Source organism: Bos javanicus, chromosome 9 (assembly GCF_032452875.1).
Source record: "Bos javanicus breed banteng chromosome 9, ARS-OSU_banteng_1.0, whole genome shotgun sequence".
Taxonomy (NCBI): domain Eukaryota; kingdom Metazoa; phylum Chordata; class Mammalia; order Artiodactyla; family Bovidae; genus Bos; species Bos javanicus.
The window spans coordinates 80308351-80326975 of record NC_083876.1 but is presented as its reverse complement, the minus strand read 5'-3'; the positions used below and the strand labels follow the sequence as shown (position 1 = coordinate 80326975).

General features: G+C 40.6%; 1 protein-coding gene across 9 annotated transcripts in view; it reads left to right on the top strand.

The window, feature by feature from the left end:
- HIVEP2 (HIVEP zinc finger 2) overlaps positions 1-18625 on the top strand; it is a 218403-nt gene that overhangs the window by 44933 nt on the left and 154845 nt on the right. For 6 of the 9 annotated variants that reach the window (XM_061428157.1, XM_061428159.1, XM_061428156.1 and 3 more), the window contains exon 2: positions 4808-4882. The exons of 2 other annotated variants lie outside the window; for them this stretch is intronic. The gene's annotated coding sequence lies outside the window, so the exon portion shown is untranslated. Of the gene's footprint in view, positions 1-4804; positions 4883-18625 lie in introns of all 9 variants that reach the window. One more of the 9 variants, XM_061428160.1, reaches the window with a different exon arrangement.

Sequence of the window (18625 nt, the reverse complement as noted above, 5' to 3'; positions counted from 1 at the left end):
AGTTTCCCTAATCAGTGATTGAACCTGGACCCTCAGCAGTGAAAGCTAACTACTGGACCACCAGGGGCTCCTCTAGTGGCCTCTTATTAATTATCTAAATTGTGCCTTGTTGTTAGTATTCTTCTTTTGAGGTTCAGATCCTATTGTGTATCTGGGGTATACTTTAGGATTAATAAAACATTTCATCATTTTCTTTTCATTGGTTTAATTGATCTTGTATTCATTTAAAAATAATCTCAGTCATCTGGTACATATTTAGTTTATGGATAGTAGTTGAGCAGTACATTTCTCAACTGATTTAGAAATAGAGGTTCAATAATCTCCCATTATTTCATACAAGGAGGAAGATTTTAAAAAGCTAATGAAAGGTTGTTTCCTTTAATTAATTTTAGAAGACAAATTTTTGTATCAAAAGTAGTATATAATAAAAACAAACAAAAAAAAACTTAGCAGAAATCTCACCCTATACGAAGCTTACACAAACCACTGCACCAACCTTAGCGGGGCAGAAACCAAAAGGAAGAAAGAATTCAGCCTTGAAGCCTGGGAAAAGGAGACCTCAAATACAATAAGTATAAAAAAAAATAATGAAAAAGCAGAGAAATACTGCACAAATGAAGGAACAAACTAAAAACACAGAAGTTCAAATAAATGAAGAGGAAATAGGCAAACTACCTCAAAAAGAATTCAGAATAGTGACAGTAAAGATGATTAAAAATCTTGAAAACAGAATGGAGAAAATGCAGGAATCAATTAACAAAGACCTGGAAGAATTAAATTACAAACATACAGAGATGAACAACACAATTACTGAAATTAAAAATCTCTAGAAGGAATCAATAACATAATATCTGAAGCAGAAGAACGAATCAGTGAACTGGAAGATAAAATGGTGGAAATAACTTCTGAAGAGCAGAATAAAGTAAAAAGAATGAAAAGAACTGAGGATAGTCTCAGAGACCTCTGGGACAATATCAAACACACCAACATTCGAATTATAGGGGTCCCAGAAGAAGAAGAGAAAAAGAAAGAGTATGAGAAAATTTTTGAAGAGATTATCGTTGAAAATTTCCCCAACATGGAAAAGGAAATAGTCAATCAAGTCCAAGAGGCGCAAAGAGTTCCATACAGGATAAACCCAGCGAGAAACATGCGAAGACACATAATAATCAAACTAACAAAGATTAAACACAGAGAATATTAACAGTAGCAAGGGAGAAGCAACAAGTAACATACAAGGGAAACCCCACACGTTTAACAGCTGATCTTTCTGCAGGAACTCTGCAGGCCAGAAGGGAATGGCAGGATATATATATACTGAAAGGGAAAAATCTACAGCCAAGATTACTCTACCCAGCAAGGATCTCATTCAAAATTGATGGAGAAATCAACAGCTTTTCAGACAAGCAAAAGTTAAGAGAATTCAGTACCACCAAGTCAGCTTTACAACAAATGGTAAAGGGACTTATACAGTCAAGAAATACAAGAGAAGAAAAAGATCTACAAAATCAAACCCCAAACAATTAAGAAAATGGCAATAGGAACAACAGCAAAAAAAGTATTATATAATAATGGGCAAACAAAATCATCAAAACAGTAATTAAGTCAGTTTTAATGTGTCATGGAGGAGAAAGAGTCATGCCGGTTGTGTCTTTATGACATATCAGCCTACTCTTATCCTGGGTCAGTAGATATGAAAACCACAGTTTACCCATGGTTACTTAACTGATAAATAATGGGGCGGGATGTGAAATCGAACCAATTCAATTAGAAAGACTGAGAATAAAGTTTGAGGCAAGTTAGGATTGACAGATGAGAACAAATGAATAATAAATTATGCTTACAGAATATTGTAGGTTTGGTTTTACATTTTTAATATTTTCAGTATTGGTAAAGATGTTCTTACTGTGGAACTTCCTTTTTCTTTTGTGGGGTAAGAAAGGGCAATTTATCCTCTTTAATCACATGATCAGTTTCTTTGGGTTGTCTTATTTTCATTCACAAACAGGATAGGACTAATATCAATAGTGACTTACTATTTAGATCTAAGTACACTAAAGGGAACTTTGTCAGTTCTGATAGTGTTTGGAATGAAATACGACGTTCATCTCTGATCCTGCACCTACTGTATTTTCTCATAGGTTTTATTTTTTCATTTAAGTTTGCTGTCCCATTGCCCATGCTGAACAATAGATTTACAGAAATATATATCTATTATTGAAGGAAAGTATATGTGACGCTGTGACCTTCGACTCCAGTATTATTTTCAAATGTTAATTACTAAGTTTTCCATGACATTATTTTTAAGGAGAATCAAAGGGATATTCTGGCATAAAAAGGATTGATAAATCATACTTGGGAATGATCAGTATAACAGATGGAAAACAAAAGTAGAACATGTGTCTTCGAACTCATCTCTCTAATTTCCTAATTCAGTATTTTGAGGGTACTTGTCGAATACATCAGTTGAAATTCTAGCAGATGAATTGATATTCTAAGTCTAAAAACTGCGAGAAGCTCGCATTTTGTATTGATATAAGTGCTTATATTTATATCTAGTCTTCAAAGCTTGTATGTCTTGCTCCATTCTTGCTTCTCTCCTCATTCCCCAGCAGCCGGCCATCATCCTGTTTCCTTACTGTGTAACAAAATGACCAATCAGTGAAAGAGAGGCTCAGAGAACCATTTGAAGTAGCAAATTGTCACAGAGATGTGCTTTAGTTTTGGTAATTTTTTAACTTTTTGGTGGAATAATCAGCAAGAAAGCAAGAGAGGAGTTTTCACTCCTCTCTTAGAATAGATGAAAGAGAGAATACTGTGAACTCTAAGAAGGTATTGTTGGTTGATAACGCTATCTTTAAAAAGCGAGCCCCAAAGTGTGCCCCCCATATTTGAGCTCTCTTTTGTTTTGTTCTTTAAATTGGTGTTGGATATCAGAATCAGTATGTGAGAAAATGGGAATCACTTGAGTCATCTGCTTGAGTATGGAGACTCTGTACAAGTGAAGTATCTCAGTCTTTCTGCTGCTGCTGCTAAGTTGCTTCAGTCGGGTCCGACTCTGTGCGACCCCACAGACAGCAGCCCACCAGGCTCTCCCATCTCAGTCTTAGCCCTCTATAAAATGAAACACTATTTTATTTCAAAATTTCTTGTATTTACTCTTGACAAGAATGCCCCTGAGCCTGTAAATTATTACTATTGTTGGTACTAAGTGGCATAAATGAGAGATTGAACTTATTAAATAATCATTTAAATTATATATTCAATCAATAGTAAGGGACAATCTATTAAAAGTGTTTTCTGGCCTGAAAAAAATTATATTTTCACATCATTGTTTGAATCATTTTCAAAGGACAATTTGAAGCATTCGTTCAGAGTACAGCACTTATAGTTCAGTGGCTCAAAGTCTTAAATCCTGTGCCTGGGTGGATGTTGTATTGTACAGTAGTAATTTTGTAAATTATTTACAATAAAGAGGAAAACATGAGAGAAAAGATCTATCTGTGTACTGCTCCCAGTTTTACAACAAGGGAATACTGTTAAATTTCCAAAGTAGCTTCAGTAGTTCAGTAGTTGAGATATTCCATCCCTCTCCCCCTCCCCAACTTCCTGTTTCATCACAAATATTTATCATTTTATTCATCGGTTCTCCACCCGCCTTGTGGGCTGTTGCGGTTGCTGTCACCGAGCCAAGAGGCTGGGGAATGCCTATCCACAAGCAGCCTGGGGCGTCTGGCTAGGGCGCTTACGAGGCCCTGTGACTGGCTAACATTGAACTGTCGACAGTATTGTGCCATTGAGATCAATGTAGAGTCAGCCTATTTAAATAATTACCAGGATCACCAATAACAGGCACGTTGTTACTAGTCATAGTGAAAATATACATACTATTTGTGGCGAGGAAAAACCTGAGGTCTCCAGCATTTGGAGATGTCATTCTGACGTGCTGTGGAAACATTAGAATTAAAGAAAAGGGAAAATGACTATTTAAACAAAATGACTACCTAAACAGGCTAGTCCGTTTGAGTGCTTGGTTAGTGGTTTTAAAGACTTGTCTGGGTTTCCTGAAAACTTCATTTGGTATTAATTGGGTGCTCATTTTTAAAAGATTTAATATAATCTACAGAATACAAATGCAATACGATATGTAATAACAGAGTAGCATACCATGGCATACTCCACTTGTTTCTGAAGGGATGGATATTTTCGAAGAGTATTGGACCAGAAATTTTGTAGGCTGGAATGATGGGTTTGGAGAGGAAGACTGCAGAGGTGCCCTCCTCGTTGCATTGTATTATCAGTTGTGTCCTATCAACATAACTGGTCACCAGTGATGCTAACCTTGATCGCTTAGTTAAGGGATAGTCTGCTAGGGTTTCCACTGTAAAGTTATGACTTTTCTCTTTCCATATTCTGTTCATTGGAAGTCAGCCCGCATTAAAGGGAGAATAATTAAGCTTGGAGGGAGGGAGTACCTACATGATTTATTTATTTTTGGTATGGAGGCATGGATATTTATTTTATTTTGGGGGTTATCATCCAATCTTTATTTTGTTGCTGGCAAGCTGATTTTAAACTTTTAAAATTGTATTTTGCTTAGCCATCTGATATCCCATGTACGTAGCTTGGTGCCACATTCATCGCCTGACATTTTGGCCTCTCTCACCTCCACGTGTTTACATTCTTTCTTCAAACCAATAGATTTGGTTTTGCTGCTCTGGTTAGTACTTAAGGTCACTTTCATAGTTACGTCTTAATGTGTGCACTGTGGAAGGAGAAGTCATAACACGAAACTTCTTGTCAGCAGATTGGCGAACTTACCTGAGAAACTGAGACTCAAGATCGTGAGGATGTGTGACTAGGACCGAAAGCAGATTTCCAGGTAGGAAATCAAAATGATTTTCTTGAACTCCTTGGCACTTGATTTTGTAGAAGTCAAATCACCATTTCTTGTGAGATGCAAAACTCCAAAAGGAGGGGTGGCATGAATATTGAGGTTGCATTAGCAAATCATGTTGTGTTCCTCTTTTAGATTCTTTTATTTGACTTTTACACAGTACGGTAATAGCTGAGCTTTGAAATGAAACCCAAGGGGACCTTGCAGAAGGCTATCTGTATTTACAAAATTTTTTTTCATATGATTTTGATGGTTGAGGCCTATTGAGAAGTACCCATTGGAGTAGAAATAATCAGATTTATCTTGTCAGAAAAGACAGCTACTGGTTACAGGAGGTTTTATTTGTTTCACAGAATATTTACTAAATAAGTGTTGATTTCTAGTTTGCATTTCTGATCAACTCCCCTAAGATGCAGTAAGGTCATAAACTCTGCTGGAAGGGAGGAGGAAGCTCCCAGTCACAAATGCGCTCTACTTTCTGCATGCTGAGCTGATAAAAGGAAGCATCAGTTTGCCAGCAGCTTCCATTGCAGCAATCTTACTAAGAGTAAGCTAAAAAAAAAAAAAAAAAATCAAGTTCATGAGAACAGGAAGAGAAACAACTGAAAAGCAGGAATACAACCAGAGTTAACATCATGTAGTGATTCTTACCTCTGCTGCTGGAAGTGTAAAAGCAGTGTGATTTCTCAGCTCCATGGCAACATGAAGAACCTGTTCTGTCGGAGGGTGTGTGTACACAAATGCATTCAAAGCATGGGCTTGAGAGTGAGTTTGGGGGAGGAGGGATGCGGGGCCCAACCCTCCAAGTCTTGCCCACACATTTTTATGTGTGTTTTATAATAAGGCCTTTGTGCAGGGAAGCCAGATAGAAGTTCGTGTCCGCTGCCCCCTGGTCTTTTACATGGTCTCACTGCCATCACCCACCTCCCTTCTCTCCTCAGAAAAGAAGCAAGAAAAGGCAATGAAAGAATGCTGCTGGAAGGGAAATGCCCCTCTCCTTTTCTCTTTTTGGAATGTCGACAGAGTTATTGCTTTTCTGTGTGTCTCTAGGGATCCTTGGCTGCTTCTGTCCACCGTCCTCTTCTAGGCAAAGCCTTTGAATCACAGTCTTCACATGGGGGCTCGTGAAAGCTGTAATCAGCTTCCCCCTTTGTGGGGAGGGGTGCTTTCTGGTGCGCTGGTGTCCTGTCTTCTGAGGACCCAGGGGCAGCATGGAGTGATCGGTGCATGAAGTCTCCCGGCCCACAGTTACTGGCGTCTGTCTCAACTCTGAAACTTCAAGTCCCTTCTCTCACTCATACCTCACAGACACACTCATCTGCATCAGTTCCCTCCCCCCCCCCCGCCCCACCCCCCACAACCGCCCCAGTCTCTTGGTTAGTTTTGTCACTTGAAGAGGTAACTTCACAACTGAACTATTTATCATATGTCCATGTCCCTGCCCTGTGTTTTGGAAATGATAGAACAGTCTGGAAAATGTTTATTTTTGCTTTGATTCAATTTAGCTGATCTGTGGGATAAGTCAAATGCTCTGTTCTCTGTTGGTTAGCTCTGAGAATATTCTCTAATAAGCCTTAGATGATTTTTGTGCCACTTAAAATTTGAGGTCGAATTTGGATGGTTATCCACACTAGGTTCAGAGATTAGGGAATCCAGGTAACACCCTCTTTAATACAGATCGTTACTCTTTTCCTTTCATTCCTGAACATCATCATGAGCCCAGCATCATGGATGGCTCCATGGGGGTGGTTGTTGCTTTTCAGTCACTCAGTTGTGTCTGACTCTTTGCGACCCCATGGACTGCAGCATGCCAGGCTTCCCTGTGCTTCACTGACTCCTGGAGTTTGCTCAAACTCATGTCCATTGAGTCGGTGATGCCATCCAACCATCTCATCCTCTGTCATCACCTTCTCCTCCTGTGGTGGAGGAATGAGGCCTCAGGATTTTATGTGCCTGAGGACTTGGCAGCAAAATGTTTTCAGCTTAGACTTGGGGCCACACTTATCACTTCTTCATACAAAGAAATACTCTATCTCCTCCATTGTTTCTGCCTAGAACATTCTTTTTGGCTTTACTCTTAAAAATAAACGATCTGCAGCTCCAAAGACATATACCCACATAACATCAGTTTAATTTATTAACTAACATATGCAACTGCTTTTGACTTACTTTTGTGTGCTGGCTTCAGCATGCAAAACAGAACAGGCATGTATCTGCTCCTGAGGAACTAGTGTTCTAGAAGGAAAGTGCAGACTGTAAAATATTCCAATAGGTGGTGAAATGGGCTATAAGAGAAAAGGCACAAAACCCAGCTGTGACATAAAAAGGAATCAGTCAGCTCTGCAGGGGGCTTGAGAGGGGAGTAAATGCCAGGGCTGCATCTTGTAAGCTGAATGGCAGTTTGCCTGGAAGACAGCATAAGGAAAGGCATTCCAGGAAGACAGAGCCCTGGCATGCGGAGACCCAAAGACATAAAACCAACAAGTAAACCTTCATATGGCTGGACTACAGGGTTAGGAAGAGGAGGAGTGGATGTCGCGAGGGAAAGATCTGGAAATTTTGGCAGGGACCAGGTCAAGGACAGTATGCCATGTTGCCATGTTGGAGCTTTATCCTGTAGGCAAGGAGGAGAGACACATTCAGATTTGCGTTTTACCAGGAACCATCAGACAGCATCATGAGAATGAATTAGAAGGACCCAAGCTTGTGTTGGAAGACATAGTTTGCAGACAGTTACAATAATCTTCAGGCTTCCCTCGTAGCTCAGATGGTAAAGAATCCACCTGCAATGCAGGAGACCCCGGTTTGATTGATCCCTGGGTGGAGAAGACTCCCTGGAGGAGGGATAGGCTACCCACTCCAGTATTCTTGCCTGGAGAATCCTATGGATTGAGGAGCCTGGCGGGCTACAGTCCATAGGGTCACAAAGAGTCGGACACAACTAAAGCGACTGAGCACGCATGCACACACAGTAATCTTCAAAAGAAAGAAACTGAAGGTTTGAACTCATGCTGGGATGTTCAGAACAGTGAGCACATGATGGACCCTCAAGCTTGGAAAACAGTGCTAGTCACTGAGCCAGCATGAAGGATGAGGGAAAGGGAAGGCAGTCTTCAGGACTCTAACTGGACTATAAGGTAAATAGTGATGGCATTGCCCAGGAAGAGAAAGACAGGAAGATGAACAGGCCTTTGAGAAAAGCAGTGACTATGGTCATGTGTGGTCTGTGGAAGGATAAATGGTTTTGGGATCAGAAAGAACCTGAATTTCAATTGTATTTCTCTGATTTATCACCTGTGTAGTTATAGGTAAGTTAAAGCATCTGCCTGCAATGCGGGAGACCTGGGTTCGATCCCTGGGTTGGAAAGATCCCCTGGAGAAGGGAAAGGCTACCCACTCCAGTATTCTGGCCTGGAGAATTCCATGGACTGTATAGTCCATTGGGTCGCAAAGAGTCGGACACGACTGAGTGACTTTTACTTCACTTCTTCACTTACATAACCTCTGGGATCCTTAGTTTCCTGGTCTCTTAAATGGAGACAGTAGTTATTGACTTGAAGCCCTTTGGTGAGGGACAAAAGAGAGAATCTATGCAAAGCTCCTGACTCAAGCCCATTCTTAAATAAAGGGCAAATTATTATCTCTGCTTTGTTCTGTAGGCTGTACACGGGAGAAGTGAGATTGATAGATAGAGGTGGAGACCCAGAGAGCATTTTTATGTAGATGTGAACTTGTGTCAAGAAAGAGCCACTGGAGAGAGGAAGGTGGATGATGTAAAGGAAAGATGACCAATGATTGAGTAGAATCCCGAGCAGCCAGAGTGCTCCCAGCTCTAGAAAGGATTGATTGGGGCAAAAGGAGAGGGGATAGGAATGTCTACTACTAAGTTTATGGGAAAAACTATACGTGGATGAAATTTCTCCTTGAAAAACTCATTATTTTACTTAAAATGTATTATTTATTTTTATTTCTATACAATTTTAAAGGTTGTACTCCACTTACAGTTATTACCAAATATTTGCTATATTCCCCATGTGATACAGTCCACCCTTGTGGCCTAACTTACACCGAATAGTTCGTACCTTCCATTTTCTCTGGGGTTTTTGTGAAGGAGAAGGCAAAGTCATTTGTCCATAAAAACTGGATGATAGTGAAGAAAACTGGGAACATTTAGAGCTGCCTCTAGAGGAAGCATGAGCTGACCTGCGTTCAGAGGTGATTATGTTCACCTGACCTGCAGAAAGCTCAGCAGAAGTAGCTGTGTCTCAGCAATTGACATTTCTCAGCCACTCCAAGGAGGAGCTACAGGACCCAAAGGGACCATGATCCAAAGGAGGGTTTGGGGTTGAGCACGCTGAAGGGCGAGGTGACAGAGGATGCTGGCAAGGGCAAGAGCAAAGGGGTTCCCAGTGGGATCCAGCCAGGATGGTGAAAGGAGCCTGGAGGAGGAGAGGGAGGAGCTGGGAGGAGAGAGGATGGGGAAGAAGACGTCCTGAACTCCTGGAAGGGAGGGGCTGAGGAACTGAGGGTCTCTGTGAGGCTGGAAAACAGTAGTGTGGGAATGTGACAGCTTAGGTGATGTGGTGAGATTGACTAGAATACTTGTCCTGTTGACCTCCTTGTAAGGTGTTGTGGAAAATGATCAAACGCTTAATTAAGCAAAGTGCATTATTGTGTATGAGATGCTCATTGAGCAAGGACTCCCCCTTTAAGGTGGGGGTGGGTGCTCCTAGTCACATGCGCGCATGTGTGTGCTCAGTTGTGTCTGACTCTTTGCACTCCATTCCCTATATAGCCCGCCAGGCTCCTTAGTCTGTGGGATTTCTCAGGCAAGAATACTGGAGTGGGTTGCCATTTCTTTCTTCAAGGGAACTTCCCAGCCCAGGGATTGAACCCTCTTGCATCTCCTGCATTATTGGCAGGCAGATTGTTTACCACTGGGACCATTAGCCAATAAATATTTTTCATTAAGTAACTTCATTAAATTTCGTTTGAGTGTTTTCCCCCCATACCAGTCATTGGTTCTTAATTGGTTCAATAAAAATGATTTTAGATAGGGTAAATATAGGGACTCAAGTGTCAGGTTTTACACTTAAGTAAAATGCTGAAAATAAAGACTTATTGCATCAGTAATCTCCACCAATACAGGGTGGGCATGTCATCTTAAGCACTTACATTGGGATCATTTGGAGTCCTCATTTGATTCAGCACTCATTTGTATTGTTGCCTCATAGCTACACATTGAAGTAAATAATAGAGTGTGCTAAAATCTTTGATTTACATTTAGTTCAGTTCAGTCGCTCAGTTGTGTCTGACTCTTTGTGACCCCATGGAGTGCAGCATGGGGCGCCAGGCTTCCCTCTCCATCATCAACTCCTGGAGTTTACTCAAGCTCATGTTCATTGAGTTGGTGATGCCATCCAACCATCTCATCCTCTGTTGTCCCCTTCTCCTCCCACCTTCAGTCTTTCCTAGCATCAGGGTCTTTTCAAGTGAGTCAACTCTTCGCATCAGGTGGCCAAAGGATTGGAGCTTCAGCTTCAGCATCAGTCCTTCCAATGAATATTCAGGACCGATTTCCTTTAGGATGGACTGGTTTGGATCTCCTTGCAGTCCAAGGGACTCTTAAGAGTCTTCTCCAACACCACAGTTCAAAAGCATCAGTTCTTCAGTGCTCCACTTTCTTTATCGTCCAGCTCTCTCATCCATATATGACTATTGGAAAAACCATAGCTTTGAATAGATGGACCTTTGTTGCCAAAGTAATGTCTCTGCTTTTTAATATGCTGTCTAGGTTGGTCATAGCTTTTCTTTCAAGGAGCAAGCGTCTTTTAATTTCATGGCTGCAGTCACCATCTGCAGTGATTTTGGAGCCCCCCAAAATAGTGTCTGTCACTGTTTCCATTGTTTCCCCTTCTATCTGCCAGGAAGTGATGGGACCAGATGCCATGATCTTCGTTTTCTGAATGTTGAGTTTTAAGCCAACTTTTTCACTCTCCACTTTCACTTTCATCAAGAGGCTCTTTAGTTCTTCTTCACTTTCTGCCATAAGTGTGGTGTCATCTGCATATCAGGTTATTGATATTTCTCCCGGCAATGTTGATTCCAGCTTGTGCTTCATCCAGTCCAGCATTTCTCATAATGTACTCTGCATATAAATTAAATAAGCAGGGTGACAATATACAGCCTTGACGTACACCTTTCCTGATTTGAAACCAGTTTGTTGTTCCATGTCGTTTTAACTGTTGCTTCTTGACCTGCATATTGTATGATGCTCTTAGCTGAAGTTTCAGTGATGTTTACATTTTCCTAAAACTAGCAGAGAGATTTTGCTAAATGAAAAAGGCTTCAGTAGAAGGACTATATCTAGGAATTGGCAGAGTGCAAATCCTATAATGTATTCCAGTATGTGTATGACTTACCAGGGCAGCTTGCTGAAAATGTAGACTTGGGGACCCACCTAAGAAGATAATGACGTCGGTTGTCTGCACACTCAACTTTGAGAATCCTATGGAAGAGTTTTTAGTTTTGGAAGATGGCTACAGTACTGGACAACACCCTAAGTCATGTGACAAGGAAAATAAACAACAAGAAAGGGAAAGTAGAACAGAAAAAGATAAGGAGATGATAAGCTTGATGAGGGCAAGGAGAGAGATAAGAATTTAAGTCCTGAAGAAATCCCTCTACAAATTTCTGTGTTTCAAAAGATAGGTTTCAAAGGGTAATAGAATCACAATGATTTTAAGATTATAAGTGGAAAGCAATGTGAAGTATGCAAGATTATGTGGGAAAAAAAATGTCAAAAGACATTGTTCATGGAGAGCCAAACTGGTTAGAAATTCAAACTTCAAGTATTAAAATGAAAATGTAGCAATAAATTTTAGTTTTCCAACAACTTTTTAAATTGTAATATGGTGGGTGTATTACTTGGGGTAAATTTTGGTCATAGAACAGGATTGCTATTATAAACAATTAAATTGGATTCTTTTATTTTTCTTCTGTGAAGTGAAAGTCGCTCAGTCGTGTTGCTCTTTGCAACCCCATAGATATACAGTCCATGGAATTCTCCAGGGCAGAGTACTGGAGTGGGTAGCCTTTCCTTTCACCAGGTGACTCTCCCAATCCAGGGATCAAACCCAGGTCTCCCACACTGCAGGCGGATTCTTTACCAGCTGAGCCACAAGGGAAGCCAATTTTTCTCCTGATTATCAGTGAATCATCAAGGACAACCTTCAGTCTCCAAGATGATGAGCCTGGGGTTGTTGTGAAGATTACATGAGATCTGAACTCTGGTTGCCAGAATTGCTGGGTTCAAGTTATTGCTCTGCAACTACCTAGCTTTATGCCTTTGGGCAAGTTAATGTGGTTTAGTTTCTTTGACTGTAACATAGGATACTGATAGTGCCTACCTCTAGAAATGTTGCCAGGAATACATAAGTTAGTAAATGTACAGCACTTAGGACAGTGCAAGCCACGTGGTAGACATTGAACAAATGTTATTCTGAAACACAACGTCTGTTGTCATTCTCTTGTTCAGAGCACCTACATTTTTTTAAAACGATTATTCAAAATAGGGATATACATAGGATTTTATAAAGTAATATTTATCTTGAGCTTTAGTTGATGAAATTATTGAACACCTATCCCTAAGACACTTCAAATTCTATTGTGACAAGTAAAACATGACCCTATACCCCAGCCACTCCAGCTTTGGGAAGTTATCCTGTTGACTGGTTTTCTCTTTGCTATGTTGGAGAGCAGCATAGATGTTAATTGAAACTATGTTTTATAGCATAAGTAAAAGGTAGTGCATGAAGGACAGAAGGGAATACTAATAATAGATCATACCTTAGTGTATTTCTCAGCATAGCAGATCATCCTGGTATTCTTTCAGAGACAGATATAGTAAAATGGACAGAACAGAGATAGGTCATCAGAAAAACTCGATATTCAAGTGCTAAGTATGCTATTTCCTGACTCTGTGACTCTGAGCAGTTGACTTAACCTGTGTCTCTCTTTCTTCACCTAAGAAACCGGCACGTAGCCACCTTGCTGAGTATCTTGATTAATTGAGCCAATGCTTGTGAACTATGAGATGTTGGGCATTTGTATTTTTGCATGATTTATATTATATAGAGCTTGTGGATTTCTAAAGATCAATGGCTCAGAAACGACCACTTAGGATAATGTAGTTTTAATAGGATTACAGAGAACTTTATTATTCTCTGTAGAATTACCTGTAGATCAATAATAGATGGGTGACTTGCTGCAAAAATCAGATCCTGCCCCCCCCCCCAAAAAAATCACAGCTGAAAGATGAAATGGGACAGAGAGGTTATGTGGCTGACCTAAGGGAATAGTTCACAAGCTGTGGAATAAAAACTGACCAGGAGGATCCTCCCCTCCTCTTTCCACGCCGCTCCCCAACTATTTCTCAGTTGGATGGAAGGAGTACAGGCTTTGAAGTCAGACCTGAGTTAAAATCCCTGCTGTGTCACTTACTAGTTATGACTCAGGCTGGTTACGAAACCTCTGAGCCTCACGTCCGTCATCGGCACAGGGGTTAGCATCACTTGCCTGGTAGAGTTGTGGGCAACAGAGATTACGTCTGCAAGCTACCTGCCCGACAGCTAGCTGATACGTTATTTTTCTCATGATTATACGTGGCCAGATTTCAAGGCAACTTGAATTACACCCTTGCTGAATAGGAATACTAATGCAACTAATAATAGCAACTGTTTAACTGAAGGGTTCCATGTGCCAGGCGCAAGTCCAAGTACACTACGCTTATGAGTATCTTAATCTCCAAACTAGCCTGATGATGTGAGTATTACTGTTATTGCCACTGAGGCTCCATACGTGTAGCTAACATACCCAAGGTCACAGGTTTCCAGATCTGTGCACTTGTCAATCTGGATCCCACTTTCCTCGTTACTGGATTATTCCTGTTCCTCCCTGGCCAGTTTAGGGATGTGGGACAGAGAATGAAAGGACTAGTTGTTTCACGAGAATTGTTTTATGAGTTGGGTGAGTATTTGCTTTCACAGTCTTCATTCAGGTAGACACTATTGGAAGAGACAAGCACTCACCTAACACGTAAATCACATAACTTGTGTGTGTGTTCCGAAGTCTCGTAGAGCGCCGCTTTCTTTCTTTGTACTTTTTTATACTTGTCAGGATTGTAGTGAACATTTAGGGGGATGATAACTGGAGAGCCCAGTCCTGGCAGCCATCTCCAGCTCTAATCTCAGGGCCCCCCCTCCCTTCTTAAGTAGCAGTTTGGCACTGAGGACAGAGCCTTGGGGAATGCCTGCTTTCTTTTTCTACATTAAACCGATGGAGTTCTCTGTTATTCAGCACTCCCACGTTGTAATCCAATGATGTTATATCACAAGACATTACTACTGATCCCCTTGAAAGGGCAATAAAATATTTGCTCACATACCTTCTAGTTGAACGTACTTCTGATCAAATACCTTAGGTGAAGACAGGCACGTCGTATTGGTCTTTTCATTGATTTGCATCCTGTGTCTGGATATGTGCATGCAGAGCGCAGTCCCTTTAAGAACCACTAGCCCTCAGCAAAAAATAACCTAGAGCAGCTCAGGTTACTGCTGGGCTCCAGAGACTCTTCAGGGGGTCAGGTTGCTTTTTTCTCTGGCACCTGCCTCAGCAGGGATGTAGGAAGAAGTTGATATATTCCAGCAGAGAAGTTCTGGGTGGATCTGGGCACTGGAATCCTCACCTCCAACTTCTGGATGTGACCCAGTCTTCATAGTAGAAAGGTTTTGATTGGGCCATTTAAATGGCATTCAATTAAGTGACCCTGTCCCTGGACCTGTCCGTAGGAGCCTGTCTTTCCTATCAACTGTGAATTTTATATTGTTTCTTTGAAAAATGAAAATGACATCAAAAGCCATCAGATGGGAATGCATCTCCCATCCCCAGATCCAAAGCGTGGCCCTGCAGTGAAGGGAGGTCGTGGGAGGACACACCCTTTTCTCCAGAAGCCCTGTGCGTGCATGTGTCTGTCTCACCAACCTTTCTTGAAAGGAATGTTTTTACTGGCTGTCCATAAGCCAGGAAACAAAGATTGTACAGGGCCTAAGACTCTGTAAAGATAAACGTACAAACAAATGGAATAAACTCCTTAATTGTGAAAAGCAGGGAGAGGTCCTCAGAGGTGGTACAGTATGGGATGAGGCAAAGAACCAGCCAGGACTTAGACCATCTGGGGCCTTGTCTCAGCCACGCTACTGAATTCTCTGAGTTGCAGAATAATAGAATTTTGTCACAGATTAAGTGGTATCTGTGAGTGACTCACAGTCTTTACTTTTCCTAGAAGGAAAGTGCAGCTCAGAGCATTTGGGTGACTTACCTAAAGTCACTCAGCTGCTTGGTAGTAGATCTCAACCCGCAGCCCAAGTACATATATCATTGCTCTTCATCATGCTACATAGACATTGTAAAGAGTCAAGTTCTCTCCACATCCCCATTTCCTTACCTGGAAATAGGAATTCTCCTACCTGGGATGTCTTCTTTGTAGGGTATTGTAAGGCTCTGCTAAATGATTGTGGATGGAAACACGGTTAAAAACTATTCAGTGATATGTTTATATTGATATCAATTAAAAGTAAATTATAGGGACTTCTCTGGTGGTCCAATGGTTAAAACTTCACCTTCCAATGCAGGGGGCACAGATTCTATTTCTGGTTGGGAGCTAAGATCCCACATGACTCGTGGTCAAAAAGTCAGAACGTGACAAAATAACAGAAGCAATATTGTTAACAAATTTGATAAAGACTTTAAAAATGGTCCACATCAAAAAATATTTTTAAAATAGTAAATTATATATTTATATGCACACACATATATGATGATGAGACATATGTATAATGTGATACCTAATATTTTGCTAAAATTCTTCATGTGGGAGATCTTAACAAAAATCTGGATTCTTCTTTGGAAATTTGAAGCACCATGAGTTTCCAGACATATCGTAAAAGTTCTATACTTCAAGTTATTAACCTGACAGTTTTACCTACTAGCATTATCATTACTTTACCTTTCTGAGAAATGGGAATAATAAAGTTATCTGGCTATCTTCAGTTCAGTTCAGTGACTCAGTCTTTTCCGACTATTTGTAACCCCATGGACTGCAGCACGCCAGGCCTCCCTGTCCATCACCAATTCCTGGAGTTTACTCAGACTCATGTCCATTGAGTCAGTGATGGCATCTAACCATTGCTTCCTCTGTCGTCCCCTTCTCCTCCCGCCTTCAATCTTTCCCAGGATCAGAGTCTTTTCAAATGAGTCAACTCTTCGAATCAGGTGGCTGAAGGATTGGAGCTTCAGCTTCTGCATCAGTCCTTCCAATGAATATTCAGGACTGATTTCCTTCAGGATGGACTGGTTGGTTCTCCTTGCAGTCCAAGGGACTCTCAAGAGTCTTCTCCAACACCACAGTTCAAAAGCATCAATTCTTCGGCGCTCTGCTTTCTTTATAGTTCAACTCTCACATCCATACGTGACTACTGGAAAAACCATAGCTTTGACTAGATGGACCTTTGTTGGCAAAGTAATGTCTCTGCCTTTGAATATGCTGTCTAGGTTGGTCATAAATTTTCTTCCAAGGAGTAAGCGTCTTTTAATTTCATGGCTACAGTCACCATCTGCAGTGATTTTGGAGACCAAGAAAATAAAGTCTGACACTATTTCCACTGTTTCCCCATCTATTTCCCATGAAGTGCTGGGACGAGATGCCATGATCTTCGTTTTCTGAATGTTGACCTTTAAGTCAACTTTTTCACTCTGCTCTTTCACTTTCATCAAGAGGCTCTTTAGTTCTTCTTTGCTTCCTGGCTATCTTAAGTTGTCTTAAAGACTACTTTATGAATACATGCGAAAGTACTTCTTGAACTGTAAAGCACAGAAACGATTGATTATTGCCAAATATTGCTGAGGCCCACAAAGCCTGTCCAGGGAGCACATGAGGTATGATTAAGGAGATAAGTCATATATTCAAAAGCAGATTTCAACATTATCTGACCTTGGTGTCAAATAAAAACTTGATAGATAATGATTGCAATGAATTAATAAGTATTTATTATAGCTTCCAAACGAAAGTGTGGTCACCCATTAATTATTACTCTTTTCCATAGATATTTGCCCAGTTTGTCAAGACATCTGGTGTCTCATATTTATAGGATATTAGCTACTGCAATAATATAGAAGGTGGAGATTTAAATGTTTATACAACTTTCTCAGTTACACTATTTGCTCTAATATTTATGTCTGATTTATCTCATTTGATTATTAGAGAATATTTGTGGGTTGTAATTACTATCATCATTATCTGATGAATGAGAGGCCAAAAGATTTTCCCAAGAGCTCATGGAATGTGAATGGAAGATCTGGGATTTGAAGCACTGTCTTCTGGTCCCAAATTCTGTGTACTTGTAACTTGTCTCCTTGTGTTGTGTTGGGGGTTCTATTTTGTAGACTGTATTCTTCTTTGGTTTCTTTCATTGATACAGTCATTCATTCAGCATGAATATTCTATGTGGAACTCTGTCATATCATCTCCTACTCCAGGACTAAATTTCTTTGGAGAAAACTGTTTGTTATATGTCTGATTCCTTTAACTGAAGAAGAAGTAGTGACATAGATGCTTGAACCTTGTGTAAATACTGATTTGAATAGGGAAGGGAGGATACAGTCCCTTAAATGGGGAAATACTGATGTCAGAGTTAAAATAAATCTTTGCTGTCCAGTAAAGTAGGCCTCTAGTGTCATAGGGGCTTCCTTGGTGGCTCAGTTGGTAAAGCATCCTCCTGCAATGCAGGAGACCGTGGTTCGATCTCTAAGTTGGTAAGATCCCCTGGAGAAGGAAATGGCAACCCATTCCAGTATTCTTGCCTGGAGAATTCCACGGACAGAGGAGCCTGGGGGGCTACAGTCCGTGTGGTCGCAAAAGTCGAACACGACTTAGCAACTAAACCACCACCACTAGTCTCACAGGGCTATTTACTTTCAATTAAAATTAATTAATTAAAATTTAAAAATCAGTTCTTCAGTCACACTAACCAAATTCCAAGTGCCAATAGCCACCTAAGACTGGTGGACATTCTATTGGACATTATAGATATATAGATATGTGTTTGTCACTGATACAGATAATTTTGGTGTCTGATATGTGTGTCTATAATTTCACACTGGAAATGAAATTGTTCTGGTATACATTTCTACCTGAGACATAATAATAGCTACCATGTACTGAGCACCTTCTCAATAAGCAGTAGGCACATAATCTATGTTACTTTATTTTATCCTCACACCATGTTTTATACTGGGAGTCTAAGGTTCGAGAGGTTATGTAATTGCCTGAGATGTGATAGGGCTATGGATTGACACCAGTTATTTTTTTTTTATTTCAAAGAGAACACTCTTTTGCTCTAGTATGCTATCTTTCTACGTAGCCTAGTTGGATTACATCAGGAGTTAACATTCTCAATGCACTGTCTTATCATTCAGTCCACTTCAGTTCAGCAAGCGTGCCAGGCAGTCACTCTATTGGGAGCAGGAGGTACAGCAATCAGTGCAGCCCTGTCTCTGACCATAGGGAGTTCCAGTCAAACAGAGAGTTCAGGTCATAAAGAATAATTATGACAGTGGAGGATGATCTGTGGCCCAAGACCACGTGATGCATCCAGGAGCCACTGAAGGGTT